This window comes from Electrophorus electricus, chromosome 19, assembly GCF_013358815.1.
Source record: "Electrophorus electricus isolate fEleEle1 chromosome 19, fEleEle1.pri, whole genome shotgun sequence".
Taxonomy (NCBI): domain Eukaryota; kingdom Metazoa; phylum Chordata; class Actinopteri; order Gymnotiformes; family Gymnotidae; genus Electrophorus; species Electrophorus electricus.
This window is the reverse complement of record NC_049553.1, coordinates 84,174-98,646: the sequence shown is the minus strand read 5'-3', so window position 1 is coordinate 98,646 and position 14,473 is coordinate 84,174. Positions and strand designations below refer to the sequence as shown.

The following is a 14,473-nucleotide window of genomic DNA, read 5'->3' as shown; positions in this document are numbered from 1 at the left end:
AATTTACTTTCAAGCTGACATGCTCAAATGTGAAGTGCAGTGATTAATACTAAAAACTATCTGTTAGCACCTGGGAATAGCATATGCTGTAGGTATTTGTTGCATCACTTTAATTTACTCTGCAACTGACATGCTTCTATGTGAAGTGCACAGATTAAATAGAAATCCTTTTGCACCAGGGAATAGCAGGTGCTGTAAGATTTTATTGCATCCCTTTAATTTATGTTCAAGCTATCATGCTCAAATTTGAAGTGCAGTGAATCATTAAATCAAACTATCTGTTAGCTCCTGGGAATAGCAGATGCTGTAAGTTTTTATTGCATCCCTTTAATTTATGTTCAGGCTATCATGCTCAAATTTGAAGGGCAGTGAATCATTAAATCAAACTATCTGTTAGCACCTGGGAATAGCAGATGCTGTAGGTATTTGTTGCATCACTTTAATTTACTCTGCAACTGACATGCTTCTATCTGAAGTGCACAGATTAAATAGAAATCTTTTTGCACCAGGGAATAGCAGGTGCTGTAAGATTTTATTGCATCCCTTTAATTTATGTTCAGGCTATCAGGCTCAAATTTGAAGTGCAGTGAATCATAAAATCAAACTATCTGTTAGCACCTGGGAATAGCAGATGCTGTAAGTTTTTATTGCATCACTTTAATTTACTCTCCAACTGACGTGTGAATGTGAAGTGCAGTGATTAATAAAAAATCTGTCTGTTAGTGCCTCTGAATCCCAGATGTTGTAAGCTTTTATTGCATCATTTTAATTTACTTTCAAGCTAACATTCTAGAATGTCAAGTGCAGTGATTAAATAAAAAAAATTGTCAGATTGGTCTTTGATCATATTTGCTATGAATAGGCAATTAGAGTAAGTGTTTAAGGCTTACGGCCACACCAGTTTGAGAACGCCCAATCTCATCTGACCTTTGAAACTAAGCAAATTTGGACCTGGATAGTACTGAGGTGGGACCCTACCTAGGAATACCAGCTGCTGTAGGCTTTTCTTGCATCACTTTAATTTACTTTCAAGCTGACATGCTCAAATGTGAAGTGCAGTGATTAATTAAAAAAAACTATCTGTTAGCACCTGGGAATAGCAGATGCTGTAAATTTTTGTTGCATCACTTTAATTTAATCTGCAACTGACATGCTTCTATCTGAAGTGCACAGATTAAATAGAAATCTTTTTGCACCAGGGAATAGCAGGTGCTCTAAGATTTTATTGCATTCCTTTAATTTATGTTCAAGCTATCATGCTCAAATGTGAAGTGCAGTGAATCATAAAATCAAACTATCTGTTAGAACGTGCGAATAGCAGATGCTGTAAGTTTTCATTGCATCACTTTAATTTACTCTCCAACTGACATTCGTGAATGTGAAGTGCAGTGATTAATAAAAAATCTGTCTGTTAGTGCCTCTGAATACCAGATGTTTTAAGCTTTTATTGCATCATTTTATTTTCCTTTCATGCTAACATTCTAGAATATCAAGTGCAGTGATTAATAAAAAAAATTGTCATATGGTCTTTGATCATATTTACTATGAATAGGCAATTTGAGTAAGTGTTTAAGGCTTATGGCCACACTAGTTTGAGAACGCCCAATCTCATCTGACCTTTGAAGCTAAGCAAATTTGGACTTGGATAGTATTGAGGTGGGACCCTACCTAGGAATACCAGCTGCTGTAGGCTTTTCTTGCATCACTTTAATTTACATTCAAGCTGACATGCTCAAATGTGAAGTGCACTGATTAATAGAAAAAACTATCTGTTAGCACCTGGGAATAGCAGCTGCTGTAGGCTTTTCTTGCATCACTTTAATTTACTTTCAAGCTGACATGCTCAAATGTGAAGTGCAGTGATTAATACTAAAAACTATCTGTTAGCACCTGGGAATAGCATATGCTGTAGGTATTTGTTGCATCACTTTAATTTACTCTGCAACTGACTTGCTTCTATGTGAAGTGCACAGATTAAATAGAAATCCTTTTGCACCAGGGAATAGCAGGTGCTGTAAGATTTTATTGCATCCCTTTAATTTATGTTCAAGCTATCATGCTCAAATTTGAAGTGCAGTGAATCATTAAATCAAACTATCTGTTAGCAACTGGGAATAGTAGATGCTGTAGGTATTTGTTGCATCACTTTAATTTATGTTCAGGCTATCATGCTCAAATTTGAAGTGCAGTGAATCATTAAATCAAACTATCTGTTAGCTCCTGGGAATAGCAGATGCTGTAAGTTTTTATTGCATCCCTTTAATTTATGTTCAGGCTATCATGCTCAAATTTGAAGTGCAGTGAATCATTAAATCAAACTATCTGTTAGCACCTGGGAATAGCAGATGCTGTAGGTATTTGTTGCATCACTTTAATTTACTCTGCAACTGACATGCTTCTATCTGAAGTGCACAGATTAAATAGAAATCTTTTTGCACCAGGGAATAGCAGGTGCTGTAAGATTTTATTGCATCCCTTTAATTTATGTTCAGGCTATCAGGCTCAAATTTGAAGTGCAGTGAATCATAAAATCAAACTATCTGTTAGCACCTGGGAATAGCAGATGCTGTAAGTTTTTATTGCATCACTTTAATTTACTCTCCAACTGACATGCGTGAATGTGAAGTGCAGTGATTAATAAAAAATCTGTCTGTTAGTGCCTCTGAATCCCAGATGTTGTAAGCTTTTATTGCATCATTTTAATTTACTTTCAAGCTAACATTCTAGAATGTCAAGTGCAGTGATTAAATAAAAAAAATTGTCAGATTGGTCTTTGATCATATTTGCTATGAATAGGCAATTAGAGTAAGTGTTTAAGGCTTACGGCCACACCAGTTTGAGAACGCCCAATCTCATCTGACCTTTGAAACTAAGCAAATTTGGACCTGGATAGTACTGAGGTGGGACCCTACCTAGGAATACCAGCTGCTGTAGGCTTTTCTTGCATCACTTCAATTTACTTTCAAGCTGACATGCTCAAATGTGAAGTGCAGTGATTAATTAAAAAAAACTATCTGTTAGCACCTGGGAATAGCAGATGCTGTAAATTTTTGTTGCATCACTTTAATTTAATCTGCAACTGACATGCTTCTATCTGAAGTGCACAGATTAAATAGAAATCTTTTTGCACCAGGGAATAGCAGGTGCTCTAAGATTTTATTGCATTCCTTTAATTTATGTTCAAGCTATCATGCTCAAATTTGAAGTGCAGTGAATCATAAAATCAAACTATCTGTTAGAACGTGCGAATAGCAGATGCTGTAAGTTTTTATTGCATCACTTTAATTTACTCTCCAACTGACATTCGTGAATGTGAAGTGCAGTGATTAATAAAAAATCTGTCTGTTAGTGCCTCTGAATACCAGATGTTTTAAGCTTTTATTGCATCATTTTATTTTCCTTTCATGCTAACATTCTAGAATATCAAGTGCAGTGATTAATAAAAAAAATTGTCATATGGTCTTTGATCATATTTACTATGAATAGGCAATTTGAGTAAGTGTTTAAGGCTTACGGCCACACTAGTTTGAGAACGCCCAATCTCATCTGACCTTTGAAGCTAAGCAAATTTGGACTTGGATAGTATTGAGGTGGGACCCTACCTAGGAATACCAGCTGCTGTAGGCTTTTCTTGCATCACTTTAATTTACATTCAAGCTGACATGCTCAAATGTGAAGTGCACTGATTAATAGAAAAAACTATCTGTTAGCACCTGGGAATAGCAGCTGCTGTAGGCTTTTCTTGCATCACTTTAATTTACTTTCAAGCTGACATGCTCAAATGTGAAGTGCAGTGATTAATACTAAAAACTATCTGTTAGCACCTGGGAATAGCATATGCTGTAGGTATTTGTTGCATCACTTTAATTTACTCTGCAACTGACATGCTTCTATGTGAAGTGCACAGATTAAATAGAAATCCTTTTGCACCAGGGAATAGCAGGTGCTGTAAGATTTTATTGCATCCCTTTAATTTATGTTCAAGCTATCATGCTCAAATTTGAAGTGCAGTGAATCATTAAATCAAACTATCTGTTAGCAACTGGGAATAGTAGATGCTGTAGGTATTTGTTGCATCACTTTAATTTATGTTCAGGCTATCATGCTCAAATTTGAAGTGCAGTGAATCATTAAATCAAACTATCTGTTAGCTCCTGGGAATAGCAGATGCTGTAAGTTTTTATTGCATCCCTTTAATTTATGTTCAGGCTATCATGCTCAAATTTGAAGTGCAGTGAATCATTAAATCAAACTATCTGTTAGCACCTGGGAATAGCAGATGCTGTAGGTATTTGTTGCATCACTTTAATTTACTCTGCAACTGACATGCTTCTATCTGAAGTGCACAGATTAAATAGAAATCTTTTTGCACCAGGGAATAGCAGGTGCTGTAAGATTTTATTGCATCCCTTTAATTTATGTTCAGGCTATCAGGCTCAAATTTGAAGTGCAGTGAATCATAAAATCAAACTATCTGTTAGCACCTGGGAATAGCAGATGCTGTAAGTTTTTATTGCATCACTTTAATTTACTCTCCAACTGACATGCGTGAATGTGAAGTGCAGTGATTAATAAAAAATCTGTCTGTTAGTGCCTCTGAATCCCAGATGTTGTAAGCTTTTATTGCATCATTTTAATTTACTTTCAAGCTAACATTCTAGAATGTCAAGTGCAGTGATTAAATAAAAAAAATTGTCAGATTGGTCTTTGATCATATTTGCTATGAATAGGCAATTAGAGTAAGTGTTTAAGGCTTATGGCCACACCAGTTTGAGAACGCCCAATCTCATCTGACCTTTGAAACTAAGCAAATTTGGACCTGGATAGTACTGAGGTGGGACCCTACCTAGGAATACCAGCTGCTGTAGGCTTTTCTTGCATCACTTTAATTTACTTTCAAGCTGACATGCTCAAATGTGAAGTGCAGTGATTAATTAAAAAAAACTATCTGTTAGCACCTGGGAATAGCAGATGCTGTAAATTTTTGTTGCATCACTTTAATTTAATCTGCAACTGACATGCTTCTATCTGAAGTGCACAGATTAAATAGAAATCTTTTTGCACCAGGGAATAGCAGGTGCTCTAAGATTTTATTGCATTCCTTTAATTTATGTTCAAGCTATCATGCTCAAATTTGAAGTGCAGTGAATCATAAAATCAAACTATCTGTTAGAACGTGCGAATAGCAGATGCTGTAAGTTTTTATTGCATCACTTTAATTTACTCTCCAACTGACATTCGTGAATGTGAAGTGCAGTGATTAATAAAAAATCTGTCTGTTAGTGCCTCTGAATACCAGATGTTTTAAGCTTTTATTGCATCATTTTATTTTCCTTTCATGCTAACATTCTAGAATATCAAGTGCAGTGATTAATAAAAAAAATTGTCATATGGTCTTTGATCATTTTTACTATGAATAGGCAATTTGAGTAAGTGTTTAAGGCTTACGGCCACACTAGTTTGGGAACGCCCAATCTCATCTGACCTTTGAAGCTAAGCAAATTTGGACTTGGATAGTATTGAGGTGGGACCCTACCTAGGAATACCAGCTGCTGTAGGCTTTTCTTGCATCACTTTAATTTACATTCAAGCTGACATGCTCAAATGTGAAGTGCAGTGATTAATAAAAAAAACTATCTGTTAGCACCTGGGAATAGCAGGTGCTGTAAGATTGTATTGCATCACTTTAATTTACTTTCAAGCTGACATGCTCAAATGTGAAGTGCAGTGATTAATTAACTCAAACTATCTGTTAGCACCTGGGAATAGCATATGCTGTAGGTATTTGTTGCATCACTTTAATTTACTCTGCAACTGACATGCTTCTATGTGAAGTGCACAGATTAAATAGAAATCCTTTTGCACCAGGGAATAGCAGGTGCTGTAAGATTTTATTGCATCCCTTTAATTTATGTTCAAGCTATCATGCTCAAATTTGAAGTGCAGTGAATCATTAAATCAAACTATCTGTTAGCTCCTGGGAATAGCAGATGCTGTAAGTTTTTATTGCATCCCTTTAATTTATGTTCAGGCTATCATGCTCAAATTTGAAGTGCAGTGAATCATTAAATGAAACTATCTGTTAGCACCTGGGAATAGCAGATGCTGTAGGTATTTGTTGCATCACTTTAATTTACTCTGCAACTGACATGCTTCTATCTGAAGTGCACAGATTAAATAGAAATCTTTTTGCACCAGGGAATAGCAGGTGCTGTAAGATTTTATTGCAGCCCTTTAATTTATGTTCAGGCTATCAGGCTCAAATTTGCAGTGCAGTGAATCATTAAATCAAACTATCTGTTAGCACCTGGGAATAGCAGATGCTGTAAGTTTTTATTGCATCACTTTAATTTACTCTCCAACTGACATGCGTGAATGTGAAGTGCAGTGATTAATAAAAAATCTGTCTGTTAGTGCCTCTGAATCCCAGATGTTGTAAGCTTTTATTGCATCATTTTAATTTACTTTCAAGCTAACATTCTAGAATGTCAAGTGCAGTGATTAAATAAAAAAAATTGTCAGATTGGTCTTTGATCATATTTGCTATGAATAGGCAATTAGAGTAAGTGTTTAAGGCTTACGGCCACACCAGTTTGAGAACGCCCAATCTCATCTGACCTTTGAAACTAAGCAAATTTGGACCTGGATAGTACTGAGGTGGGACCCTACCTAGGAATACCAGCTGCTGTAGGCTTTTCTTGCATCACTTTAATTTACATTCAAGCTGACATGCTCAAATGTGAAGTGCAGTGATTAATTAAAAAAAACTATCTGTTAGCACCTGGGAATAGCAGATGCTGTAAATTTTTGTTGCATCACTTTAATTTAATCTGCAACTGACATGCTTCTATCTGAAGTGCACAGATTAAATAGAAATCTTTTTGCACCAGGGAATAGCAGGTGCTCTAATATTTTATTGCATTCCTTTAATTTATGTTCAAGCTATCATGCTCAAATTTGAAGTGCAGTGAATCATAAAATCAAACTATCTGTTAGAACGTGCGAATAGCAGATGCTGTAAGTTTTTATTGCATCACTTTAATTTACTCTCCAACTGACATTCGTGAATGTGAAGTGCAGTGATTAATAAAAAATCTGTCTGTTAGTGCCTCTGAATACCAGATGTTTTAAGCTTTTATTGCATCATTTTATTTTCCTTTCATGCTAACATTCTAGAATATCAAGTGCAGTGATTAATAAAAAAAATTGTCATATGGTCTTTGATCATATTTACTATGAATAGGCAATTTGAGTAAGTGTTTAAGGCTTACGGCCACACTAGTTTGAGAACGCCCAATCTCATCTGACCTTTGAAGCTAAGCAAATTCGGACTTGGATAGTATTGAGGTGGGACCCTACCTAGGAATACCAGCTGCTGTAGGCTTTTCTTGCATCACTTTAATTTACATTCAAGCTGACATGCTCAAATGTGAAGTGCACTGATTAATAGAAAAAACTATCTGTTAGCACCTGGGAATAGCAGCTGCTGTAGGCTTTTCTTGCATCACTTTAATTTACTTTCAAGCTGACATGCTCAAATGTGAAGTGCATTGATTAATACTAAAAACTATCTGTGAGCACCTGGGAATAGCAGATGCTGTAGGTATTTGTTGCATCACTTTAATTTACTCTGCAACTGACATGCTTCTATCTGAAGTGCACAGATTAAATAGAAATCTTTTTGCACCAGGGAATAGCAGGTGCTGTAAGATTTTATTGCAGCCCTTTAATTTATGTTCAGGCTATCAGGCTCAAATTTGCAGTGCAGTGAATCATTAAATCAAACTATCTGTTAGCACCTGGGAATAGCAGATGCTGTAAGTTTTTATTGCATCACTTTAATTTACTCTCCAACTGACATGCGTGAATGTGAAGTGCAGTGATTAATAAAAAATCTGTCTGTTAGTGCCTCTGAATCCCAGATGTTGTAAGCTTTTATTGCATCATTTTAATTTACTTTCAAGCTAACATTCTAGAATGTCAAGTGCAGTGATTAAATAAAAAAAATTGTCAGATTGGTCTTTGATCATATTTGCTATGAATAGGCAATTAGAGTAAGTGTTTAAGGCTTACGGCCACACCAGTTTGAGAACGCCCAATCTCATCTGACCTTTGAAACTAAGCAAATTTGGACCTGGATAGTACTGAGGTGGGACCCTACCTAGGAATACCAGCTGCTGTAGGCTTTTCTTGCATCACTTTAATTTACATTCAAGCTGACATGCTCAAATGTGAAGTGCAGTGATTAATTAAAAAAAACTATCTGTTAGCACCTGGGAATAGCAGATGCTGTAAATTTTTGTTGCATCACTTTAATTTAATCTGCAACTGACATGCTTCTATCTGAAGTGCACAGATTAAATAGAAATCTTTTTGCACCAGGGAATAGCAGGTGCTCTAAGATTTTATTGCATTCCTTTAATTTATGTTCAAGCTATCATGCTCAAATTTGAAGTGCAGTGAATCATAAAATCAAACTATCTGTTAGAACGTGCGAATAGCAGATGCTGTAAGTTTTTATTGCATCACTTTAATTTACTCTCCAACTGACATTCGTGAATGTGAAGTGCAGTGATTAATAAAAAATCTGTCTGTTAGTGCCTCTGAATACCAGATGTTTTAAGCTTTTATTGCATCATTTTATTTTCCTTTCATGCTAACATTCTAGAATATCAAGTGCAGTGATTAATAAAAAAAATTGTCATATGGTCTTTGATCATATTTACTATGAATAGGCAATTTGAGTAAGTGTTTAAGGCTTACGGCCACACTAGTTTGAGAACGCCCAATCTCATCTGACCTTTGAAGCTAAGCAAATTCGGACTTGGATAGTATTGAGGTGGGACCCTACCTAGGAATACCAGCTGCTGTAGGCTTTTCTTGCATCACTTTAATTTACATTCAAGCTGACATGCTCAAATGTGAAGTGCACTGATTAATAGAAAAAACTATCTGTTAGCACCTGGGAATAGCAGCTGCTGTAGGCTTTTCTTGCATCACTTTAATTTACTTTCAAGCTGACATGCTCAAATGTGAAGTGCAGTGATTAATACTAAAAACTATCTGTGAGCACCTGGGAATAGCAGATGCTGTAGGTATTTGTTGCATCACTTTAATTTATTCTGCAACTGACATGCTTCTATCTGAAGTGCACAGATTAAATAGAAATCTTTTTGCACCAGGGAAGAGCAGGTGCTGTAAGATTTTATTGCATCCCTTTAAATTATGTTTAAGCTGTCATGCTCAAATTTGAAGTGCAGTGAATCATTAAATCAAACTATCTGTTAGCACCTGGGAATAGCAGATGCTGTAGGTATTTGTTGCATCACTTTAATTTACTCTGCAACTGACATGCTTCTATGTGAAGTGCACAGACTAAATAGAACGGGGTCGTTGACACTTTTGCTCTCTCTCTCTTGCACTCTCACACCTCCTCACACCTTATCTGCCATGTGTACCCAATCAGGGCAATAAGCAAACTTTTCACAAAACATCATAACGTTTCCATTTAATTATTTTTTTCTGTGATCCCTAACTAAATGTGTTATCACACTAGGTTCTTATCCATTATCACATGTTGGGTCCTTAACCCTTTTCAGTGCATTCCACATCTGAGAGAAGTGTTGGGGAGGGGTGGATTGTAATTTACAGCTTTTATCCAAAAACCATCTCTTTTCCCCTCGACCTTTCTTTCTTAAAGCCATTTTTTATGGTACCTCACTCGTTTAGTTCACAGCCATAATTCTAACCGATACATCTGAAAACCTTTCCCAAGACCTCCGAATGAACATGGACATGGTTCAACCGTTATCATCAGTTACATTCTATTTATCCATTCATGTTATAACTTATGTTAGTCTAAGTTACTAAAAAGGCTGACATGTATTTAGCTATTTATTTAACTAATGGTTGAAATACTTTATCATGCATTGTATATTTTAACTCCTTGGGGCCTAACGTAGTAATTAATTTCAGGTCTAGATAAAACCTACAAGCCCTGCACTGTCAAGATCTGAAAATTATTAATCATATTAGAAAATAATTGTTTGTCAGCTAAACTAGGGGGAAAATAGTAATGTTCTTTCATGAAGGTATTTTATTAATGAGTCAACTGGATATCTCTACCAGTTGCGTAATTTAATTGTATTTTATCAAACATTGATTACATATTATGTACAAGCTATCATAACTATTCTTTTGCGAGCTAGCTAGGAAAGGATATTGTCTTTATTCTGATGATTATGTAATATTACTATATTGTATTTTACAGTACGTGAAACATTTTGATTGACTGAAACTCTTTTCATCGATAGCTATTCTTATTCTCATGGCTAGCTAAATAGAAAAACTTTAACTTCGAAGTAGGAGATTCTATTTACTTAAATTAAGAAATAAATGATGTAACATCACTGCATTTTGGTATAAAGGATACGATCATGAGGATCTTTTCTGCTCACGGTTTATAATTCTGTTCTACGTATTTCAGTAGGGTCAGACGTTTACAAGTTCCTTGAATCTGTGGGGAGAATTGCTGACCAATGTAATTTGTGAACTTTTATGTTTTAATTTTATGTATTTACCATTTTAATTTGTTATTTTTTATTAGCAGATATAAGGATGAAACAGTCCATATACTGAATGAGTTGATGCAAATTAATCCATTCTAAAGTGCATCTAACATATGTTAAAAGACTGCTTTTTGTCTAAAGGTTTATACAGTGCTTTCATTTGTCACACAGAGGCAGAAGGGTTGAATCCCTCTGCCATCATCCACTACTCATCGAGCACTCCGACGGAGCTCACAATTTTTTCAGGGGACGTCGAACAACCAACGACGTCTATAGAAACGTATGCAGAGGTCACTGTGGCTCTAGGCTTATTAGGCTTCTTCAAGCTGTTCAACCACTAAGATGTATGCCACGATCACAGTGTAAGTATAATTTCAAAAGCATGATTAATAATCACATTTATACTAGAATAATTGATTCAAAAAGATTTTCTAAGATGGTTCGGATGACGGGGATCAGGAGTTGAGTCTGTTTGCCTGGGAGGCTGATTTAAGAGTGCCTCCCCCATCATGCGAGTGGTCTGATAAAGAATTCTAACTATTTACTGAAAATAATCCATTTTTTCCCCCACTCAATTTCTAAAGCTGTTATCATTTGTGTTTAGTCAACACTGACATATCATACCAGGATCAGACACTTCTCAGAAGTGGGAGAAGCAACACCTCCTGACTATCTTTCACAACAGGAACATATGTTAACTGACCTACGAGAGAGAGATGGTATTCACTAACCGTCAAAATGGTTTATTGCTTGATTTGATTGAGTTGACAGCTGTAGACATTTGTTTCTCTGTGATTCATGGCCATAAATGTCATGAACCTGGAACGGATATCAGGAGAGATTCAGTAATGAACTTTGGATGTAGCAACTGGTTTCAGCTGCAAAAGTATTTCAGCCTGATAGATCTGTTATTTAAACAGTTGAAATATGTTTTATTTAATGATTCTTTAAAAGTGTGGCTCTCTAAGTTTGAAGCAGACATTCGATACCCGTACATAGAAGGTGAGTGTTCAAGTTCAAGTTCGGTTTATTCGTCACATACATAGTCATACACAGTATAATGCACAGTGAAATGGTGGAGAGTGCTCTGTCCAAACTGAGGAAGAGAAACAGGGGTGCATAGAGAAAAACATATATATGCAGATAAATATATATATTCTATGTATGTACAAAAATATATTAACAATGTATGTACAATATATTTATATTATGATTATATACACAATGTACAATGTATATGGTTGCGTAAATATGTACACAATCTACAGAATGTACAGATCCATTTTGTATAATAACATATCTACAGTTGTTGTGTAACAGGGTAATTGAGTATAAATCTATATATACAGATGTACAGATATACAGTCATGTTACATGGTGGTGGTGGTCCCCACAGTTTATCAGTTTCCCTGATTCAGGGCCCAAATGGCATGTGGGAAGAAGCTACTCTTCAGCCTCTCTGTCTTGGTCTTCAGGGAGCGGAAGCGCCTCCCTGACCTCAACAGAGAGAAGAGTCTATTGTTGGGATGGGTGGGGTCCTTCACAATTTTCCTGGCCTTGGTCTGGCACCGCTTGTAGTAGATGGTCTGCAGGTCAGGAAGTTCCGTGTGAGTGATGCGCTCTGCTGAACGCACTACCCTTTGGAGTGATTGTCTGTCCTGCTTGGTGCTATTCCCAAACCAGACTGTGATGTTCCCCGTGAGGATGCTCTCGATAGTGCAGGTGTAGAAGTTCCGCGGTACTTTGGAGGGCAGTTTGAAGTCCCTTAGGCGTCTGAGGTGGTAAAGACGCTGACGAGCCTTCTTTGCCAGGGAGTTGGTATGGCGGGACCAGGACAGGTCCTGCGAGATGTGAACTCCAAGGTACCTGAAACTATCTACTCTCTCCACCGTGGTTCCACTGATCCTCACAGGTTGGTAGTGCCGCACCTGTTTCTTGCTGCAATCCACGATCAGCTCCTTTGTCTTACTGATGTTTAGGAGGAGATTATTTTCCTGGCACCAGTTTTCCAGGTGTTTAATCTCCTCCAGCTAGGTCCTCTCATCGTTGTCCGAGATCAGACCCACGACAACGGTGTCATCAGCAAACTTGACAATGATGTTAGAGCTGGAAGTGGCTGTGCAGTCGTAGGTGTACAGTGAGTAGAGCAGGGGGCTTAGGACACAACCCTGAGGAGCTCCAGTGCTGAGGGTGAGGGTGGATGAGGTGCAGTTGCCCACCTGTACCGATTGTGGTCTGTCTGTTAGGAAGTTGGAGATCCAGTCGCACAGGGATGTATGCAGTCCTAGATCTCCCAACTTAGTAGTGAGTAGGGAGGGGATGATAGTGTTAAATGCTGAACTATAGTCGACAAATAGCATTTTAACATAATTTCCCCTCCCTTCGTCAAGGTGAGTCAATGTAGTGTGGAGCAGATGTGCAATTGCATCGTCAGTGGAGCGGTTGTGGCGGTATGCAAATTGCAGTGGGTCCATGGAGGCTGGCAGTGAAGATGCGATGAAGTCTCTGACTAGCTTTTCAAAGCACTTCATCACGACTGATGTGAGGGCGACAGGGCGGTAGTCAGTGTGTCAAATATACTGCAAATGGGATGAAAATCCTAATAGAAGTATGTCATTGAGTGTGTGGAAATAGGGTCTAGGGTGGAGTGAGGGGCAAGAAAGTGCAGAAGCACCCCTAGTGAGTCCCAAAACCTGTATATTGACCGTGGTAATTGGGTCAGTAAATGTTAGTAAACGCTGTCCGGACAATCACTTAACCTAGCACGTATTGGGATCCCAAATGAGCTCGCAATGCTTTTGCGCATATATGTGTCCAATAGCAGTATATAGGAATGGGGCCAAATCCCACAAAGTGTATATTTGTACTAACTTTAGTAAGTTCCACAACAATATTAGCTTCATAGTGTCATTGTTGGCATCATTAGGGGAAAATACTGTAGCTAATATTGTAAATGCTGGGGAAAATACTGTAAGTGCTGTAATACTGGAAAGAAATAGTATACATTCTCATTTATACTTATGATATGTAGCAGGATTATGAATTTTTCCAGCAGTGAATGGAAACATCCCGTGATTTGCTATGCAAGCATCGAAGCTAGTCCATGCTAGCAGCCAAGCTAGTCTATGCTAGCAGTCAAGCTAGTCCATGCTAGCAGCACCCAAACAACTCCACGTAAACTTCAGCTAAAATAAGCCTCTTCCTTTCCATGATGTCCAAACATAGACACAAAATGATCAAATCATTCCTATGGTTGTACGAGTTTCACCAAACAGCACCAAACTGATGCACTATGCTATCAACACTGAAGCATTGCACAGATCTTTAAACATTAAAGGGATGACTAAATGAGGCAACCAAGAGGTCTCCGTTTTTGTCTAAGCCTCCTCTATTTCATGAAACAACTGCCAATCATGCCACTTTCCCTAGAAACACTTGGAAACACTTGGAAGTAAATGCTAGTCACGCTACCTCCCCTGGAGTGACAGAGAATTGCTGTCACTCCAAGACAAGGGTGCTGCAATGGCCAATAAAAATCAATATAAAATAGAAAAGGGGGTCTAATGCTCTATTCAGGAACACTTTTACGTCAGTAGCATGCATTTTCAGTAAACCAAAGGCTTGCATAGTTTGGGTTTGTTACGAAGGAACCGAACCAAAAGAAAAACTTTTTGTGAGAACATAATTAAATTGTGAGAACACAATTAAAGAACTTTACTAACACTCTGTATACCATTTAAATGTGTCATGCAGTTGTTTTGATGGTAATTTAATTTTCTATGACAAAATTTGAACTTATCTTATACCGAAAGAATGTTTTAAAGGGCAGGCATGTTTTTGTGGAAATTTTACCAGAAAAGCACGGTGTCTTCAGCGTGCAATTTCTGGCAAACGGATGCATGTAG

The 14,473-nt window shown here is 37.2% G+C and overlaps 10 pseudogenes; all 10 read left to right on the top strand.

Moving 5' to 3' along the window:
• Positions 1 to 884: 884 nt before the first annotated feature.
• Positions 885 to 1,003, top strand: LOC118240191 (annotated as a pseudogene).
• Positions 1,004 to 1,574: 571 nt separating this feature from the next.
• Positions 1,575 to 1,693, top strand: LOC118240276 (annotated as a pseudogene).
• A 1,125-nt stretch (positions 1,694 to 2,818) lies between these two features.
• On the top strand, positions 2,819 to 2,937 carry LOC118240189 (annotated as a pseudogene).
• A 571-nt stretch (positions 2,938 to 3,508) lies between these two features.
• Positions 3,509 to 3,627, top strand: LOC118240254 (annotated as a pseudogene).
• A 1,125-nt stretch (positions 3,628 to 4,752) lies between these two features.
• Positions 4,753 to 4,871, top strand: LOC118240265 (annotated as a pseudogene).
• A 571-nt stretch (positions 4,872 to 5,442) lies between these two features.
• LOC118240257 lies at positions 5,443 to 5,561 on the top strand (annotated as a pseudogene).
• Positions 5,562 to 6,575: 1,014 nt separating this feature from the next.
• Positions 6,576 to 6,694, top strand: LOC118240188 (annotated as a pseudogene).
• Positions 6,695 to 7,265: 571 nt separating this feature from the next.
• Positions 7,266 to 7,384, top strand: LOC118240269 (annotated as a pseudogene).
• Positions 7,385 to 8,067: 683 nt separating this feature from the next.
• On the top strand, positions 8,068 to 8,186 carry LOC118240187 (annotated as a pseudogene).
• Positions 8,187 to 8,757: 571 nt separating this feature from the next.
• LOC118240267 lies at positions 8,758 to 8,876 on the top strand (annotated as a pseudogene).
• The last annotated feature ends 5,597 nt before the right edge of the window (positions 8,877 to 14,473 follow it).